Source organism: Bos indicus, chromosome 28 (genome assembly GCF_029378745.1).
Source record: "Bos indicus isolate NIAB-ARS_2022 breed Sahiwal x Tharparkar chromosome 28, NIAB-ARS_B.indTharparkar_mat_pri_1.0, whole genome shotgun sequence".
NCBI classification, from domain to species: Eukaryota; Metazoa; Chordata; class Mammalia; order Artiodactyla; family Bovidae; genus Bos; species Bos indicus.
Window position 1 is genome coordinate 38,421,851 of NC_091787.1, and position 6,123 is coordinate 38,427,973.

The following is a 6,123-nucleotide window of genomic DNA, read 5'->3' on the forward strand; positions in this document are numbered from 1 at the left end:
ATATCACTTGTTTCTCAGGGTGTTTCCCATCTACAAAGGCAGTTGATGGGATTGTACTACATTCATGTTTTTTAAATCTTTAAAAAACTGTCTTCAAAAAAAGACCAGAATACCTCTGAAATGCTTCCAAGATTCTGCAAGCATTTTACTGGAATTTTACCTAATTTATTTATCAATATTTTATTTTAAAACTTCAATAAAAACCTCATGTAATCAAATGGACTATGTGTGTGTGGGCTCAGTCATTTCCAACTATTGCAACTCCCTGGGCTATAGTCCTCCAGGTTCCTCTATTCATGGATTTTTCTGGAGTGGGTTGCCATTTCCTACTCTATGGGATCTTCCAGATCCAGGGCTTGAACTCACATCTCTTGCATCTTCTGCACCTGCAGGTGGATTCTTTACCACTGAGCCACCTGAAAGTGAAGTCAAAGTGAAGTCACTTAGTCATGTCTGACTTTTTGTGACCCTGTGGACTGTAGCCCACCAAGCTCCTCCATCCATGGGATTTTCCAGGCAAGAGTACTGGAGTGGGTTGCCATTTCCTTCTCCAGGGGATCTTCCCAAACCAGGGATCGAACCCAGGTCTTCTGCATTGTACGCAGACGCTTTACCATCTGAGCCACCTGGGAAGCTCCAAATGAACTATACCAAGTATTAGTATGTTAGAGTCTACATGGATTAAGATTTTGCCCTAATAATGTATGTACTGAGAAAAAAGTCATACAGATGAACTTATAAAACCAGCAGATACTAAGTTTTGCTTTGGTCTGTTTTCTATATTGCAATTCTGTGTAAGAGGTGAATTGAAATAGGGTAGCATAAGGTGATTTTGAAATTCATTTGTCCATTAATGACTAAAATTTTGAGCCACAGTTATTTGCCAGAATGGGTCTTAAGTATTCCATGCATAATATTTCACTTGACTCTAAAAATAATTCTATGATGTCATCATGCCTATCTTTCTATTAGAAAGTGAATAAACTCAGGCTAGACAGAATAAGTAACTTGCCTAATTTTGTATAACTTGCTATGGCACAGTCAGAATTTTACCTGAGGTCTCAACATATGTGCTTTTTTTTTTTTTTTAAACCACCACACTGCAGTTCTTTTCAGGATCTTTTATTAAGGTAATCACCGTATTTTCATTCCATTATATAAAAAAATTAGCTCATATTTTAAAGGGTGAGTTTGATTGTAAAAGTTTCAACATAATGACTTCCCAAGAGACATGTTACATGTATTATTGTACTTGCAGACAATCTAGTCATCTTTTTTCTATTTCAGTCTACTAGTCAGTTGCAAAACTACACCACCCCTATGTGTGTGATTGTTCTCCATACACATGTTCACTATTTATGTCCTGTACCGACTCTAGAAGATAAAATTCTGTACTCCTTGTATCCAGTCTCATTGCTTATCTGGACATCCTTTAAATTCGGATCAAAATGACATTTCTAAAGCACACATAGACTCTTAAGTCTCTTACCTGGAGAAGGAACAAAGGAACTGTCACACGAGTGTACGTTCCTCGGTTTTTGTCTCGTCACAACAAAGATTTGGAGTGACGGACATTAAAGCCCCCTCAGCTTGTCACAGCTCTTGGGTCTTGGATAGACCGTGTTATAGCTCTCAGGTCTCGAAAGGACCATGTTATAACTCTTAGACAAATCAGTGTTACAGCTCAGTGTTACAGCTCTACTTTACTTAGAAGATAGAAGGAAAATCCATCTTCGAGACGTGAGGGCATGTCGATCCAAAGACACGAAGAGAAGAGCGCCCCAGCACACGGGAGAGAGAGAGCGCTAGCTTTGGCTCCTCTTTTTATATGTTTTTCTCTCCCTGGGCCTGTCCTCTGTGAATTGGGCCAGCCAGGAGTGTTGTTTGTTTTACCTGAGGTCCTCACTCCAGTCTCGGACCTTCTTTTGTTCTATTTTCGCGGGCTTCTCTCTTTCTTATCTTTTAGCCACCGCCATTCTGGATTCCTTTGCCCTGTTCTAACTACCTAACAGAACCACTGTTCCTTCTACGTCTACATCCCTTGACCTTGTCTTCAACGTTTTTCAAATCTAGTCCCAGTCTAGTTTTGTAGAACATTTTACCACTATATTAACAGTCCTTTCACTTTAAACTCGGGTATTTCTTTAAAACCTATACACACAAATCCAAAATTACCATTTCATATGGCAGTGCCTGAAATACTCTGAAATGGCATGAGCATCAACAAATGCTTGTAGAAGAAAACTGTCCATGATTATGTCCAGTAATTGTCAAAAATTATATACCAGTTCTTATGTTAATGTTTAACACATTAAACCAGAGTACAAAAACACAACATTAAGTTATAATGTGGCAGTAAATCTTACTCATTGGCCTCAAACTTTTTTAGAACTCTATTTCATTCACATGAAATAACTAAATACAGTAAATTAAGAGACCTAAAGGAATTTGGCAAATATTCCTAAATCCAAGATTTAAATTATGAATTAATGACTAGAAATGAAAGAATTGGCTTCCAAAACTGTAAATGTCACATTTCTTGTTTTCTCCAGGTTGATCAGCTTATGGTTGAGCAGCACAATTAATAGCTACTATTTTTGTAAAGTATATGAAAAGCAATATTTTGTCTATCTCTGTGGGTGTCATTAAGCTAGCAAAACATTCTATTTGGCATTATCCTGACACCAGTCAATGAAGCCATCAGGCAAATGAAACTGCTTTTGTGATAAGCAATACTGTAATAGAAAATTGTCATTTTTTCTCCCCAGGAAAACCTGAAACTTCCAACATTTTTCATATCACCAGGAAGAAATGAAGATTTATCAAACAAGGAAAAGGGCATAACTGGGGTGTCATTTTTCTCAGTGAATTATATATAATGAAGAAAGATAGTAAAACAATCACTCAAATTTAAGCCTAAGTTTCTGTAGTGGCAGTGACTGTATAGGCATTGATTCAGATCTACAGGTAAAGGTTTCTACAATGATGTCAGAGAGAAACACCTTCTGCGACATTTGTGGGGTTTACTAAACTGAACGGGCAGTTGCTCTCTTTTCATTAGAATCCATCAGTTAGCATGTTAGATGAAAACAGTGATCCAGGCCTGTGAACCAAACCAATTGCTTGGAACTATCGACCAGTTTGAGATAATCCTGGGCTATAAAACAGGATCAACTTTACCCCAAAGGTTAAAAGCAGAATTCTAGATGAAAATGGAAAACTGAGCAGGTAAGTTTCACCGTGTTCTCTTCCCAAATCAAACTGGATCACAAAAAAAAAGTAAATGGAAAATGAATAAATTAACAATTGTGTCAAATTAAGGAGAGATTATCATTAGAAGACCAAAATAAATGTTGAAGAATCTCTAGATGATACAAATCAGACCATGTGATGAGCAAAGAAATCAACCAGGGATCAACTGATATTTAAGAAACACACAAAGAGAAGAACTACTGCTCTATTTAAAATGGATAACCAACAAGGACCTACTTACTGTTTAGCACAGGGAATTCTGCTCAATGTAACGTGGCAGCCTGGATAGGAGTGCAGTTTGGGAGAGAATGGATACATGTATACGTATGGCTGAATTCCTTTGCTGTTCATCTGAAACTATTATAGCATTGTCAATCAGCTATATTCCAATACAAAATAAACAAGAGAGAAGAACCAAAATGAATAAAGCAAAATCTGACTCTGGAGAACATAAGAAATTCTGCTGAGAACCAATGCAATTTTAAGTAATTCTGCTTTGTATACTCAAAATTACACAGGTGTTAAATTAATAACACATAATGATATTATCCAAAAAAGTCATAATAAAAATAAAAAATTACAGTCTGTGGAATTTTAAAAAACAGCATCAAAATTCTGAAATCAATAAAAAACATATGTAATAATAGGTTGAAAATGATTTCAGATGAAATTAGTGATCTAATGTATAAAATCATGGAAATTTCTTACTGTAGATAGAAAAGATACGAGAAAAGACAGGTCCAGAATCATCTGTCTGTAAACTAGCCTAAAGTCCATACCCAGCTCTTTTCTACTTTAACAGGCAATGTGCTTGAGATAAAATTTGTTACTTTTTACTTCAAATGTCTAAGTAGCTTTATTTTTTGAGTTGATGAAGTTGTCCTTTTCTATTCATTTGTTCATGTTATATGATCAGATTATTTGTACATATGGCAGTTTAGGCTTTCTAAGTTGATACTTTATGTTGATGATTATGTAAAGATTTATGACTGCCATACTCTTGGTGTGACTAATCAAAATAGAGATTTTAAATACAGCTCTGATTTATCAACTGAACTAAAGGAAAAGGAATGCCAGGTGAGTACCATTTGAATAAAAGGCTAAGGAGTTACAAGAGTAACACCTTTGCCTAACAGCACCAAGAGCCAGGCATAAGGAACCTGTACACCATACATAAGCCCCAGAGGGGAGAAGAGAGAGCCAGGCATAAGGAACCTGTACACCATACATAAGCCCCAGAGGGGAGAAGAGAGAGCCAGGCGTAAGGAACCTGTACACCATAATAAGCCCCAGAGGGGAGAAGAGAGAGCCAGGCATAATGAACCTGTACACCACATATAAGCCCCAGAGGGGAGAAGAGAACGCTGAATACAATAATGGCAATCACCATCAGCTTTCCTCCCATTAATATTCAGATTCACACACCAAACCTATGGATAAGGAAAGTTAACTTGAATAGTAAAGCACTGGTTTGCTAATGGTCAATGTTGTATTGGGTTGACCAAACATTTCATTGGGTTTTTCCAAATTCAAATGAACTTTCTGGCCAACCCAACATGATTTCTGTTTTAAGGATGAGAATCCTGAGACTTGATTTTATTTTCCTATCGTATTTTATATCATGATTTGGAATAAGGTCTGACACCAAAGTCTCACCTGGCCATTTTGCCCAAGGTATACAGAGGTAATAGACAAAAATAAAATGCAACATAACCAATCAAGTATTTCAATGTTTTGAGTTCTGCTCACAGAATGCATTAATTTCAGTTGTTCTTAAAGGTTCACTTGGAGTCACAGGCCTTAATTTTTTTTCCCAATTATCCATATGGGAAAACAAACAAACAAAATCTAGCTTGGACTGCCTTTGTGAATTTAGGGAACATTATTATTTCCCTAAATATAAAACATAATTATTTTCAGAGCCATATCTATGTTTGATCTATCTAGATTTCCTCAGTTTGGTTTCCTTTTTCCAGGTGACTTTCTTTGAGATTATGTTTTGGTTATGTTGGCAACAAGCCCAGCGTTATCATATTGTTTATTTTCCTTTGTTTGCTATTACACCGTCACTGCTAGGAAGACTTCACAACTTGGAATATGAATGCAACATCTGGTTCAGTTTTAATAACAGTTCATGCTTCAAATGCTAATATGACTTTTTATTCAACAAAAAATCTTAGATTGTCATTCTAATGAATGCTGATTTCCACAGTCCAGTTTATAAATGACATGTCATTGCCCTATTTTCTTTTGTTGAGCTTGTAAAGAAGTGTGAATATATGTTACAAGCATATCCCATACTGCTATTTTCATTTTGCCATAATGTTAACTAACCTGTCACTTGCCATGCCCTTCATTTGTCAGATTTCAGGGACTCTAGGCAATAGGTAAAGTATCTTTATATTTAGATCTTATATATTGAGATATATTAGGACAATGTATGTTATGGCATATGATTCATCTCTTATCCAGAAAATCAAAATCACATATCCTGATAAAAGTCATACTTGGAAAAACTTTTGATCACTCATGTACAATAAAAGCTTTTAGTGGGCCATGAAAGAAGTTTCAGAGATTAAAAAGAAGACACAAAATACACCTGTTGTGATGTTTAGTGGAGCCAGGGTTAAAGGCCGAGTTAGCATCCACATATGCAATTCATCAAACCAGATATTTTCTCCTACAATGATGCCAGGACTCATTGACCCCTTCTTCACACACAGCCAGAAGTTGAAGGTAACAGGTTATAAAATAACATTCTCAAAAAATATTTCGTGTCTGTTATAGGCTATGTCCTATGGACAACTCAAAGATGCATAAGTGCAGGCATTTCCTCTAGGAGTTTCACTGAGTCGGGGAAAAGAAAATCGT

General features: G+C 36.3%; 1 non-coding gene across 1 annotated transcript; it reads right to left on the reverse strand.

Moving 5' to 3' along the window:
* Positions 1–560: 560 nt before the first annotated feature.
* On the reverse strand, positions 561–632 carry TRNAC-ACA (transfer RNA cysteine (anticodon ACA)). The gene has a single exon. It is a non-coding gene; the product is annotated as a tRNA-Cys (tRNA).
* Positions 633–6,123: the final 5,491 nt, after the last annotated feature.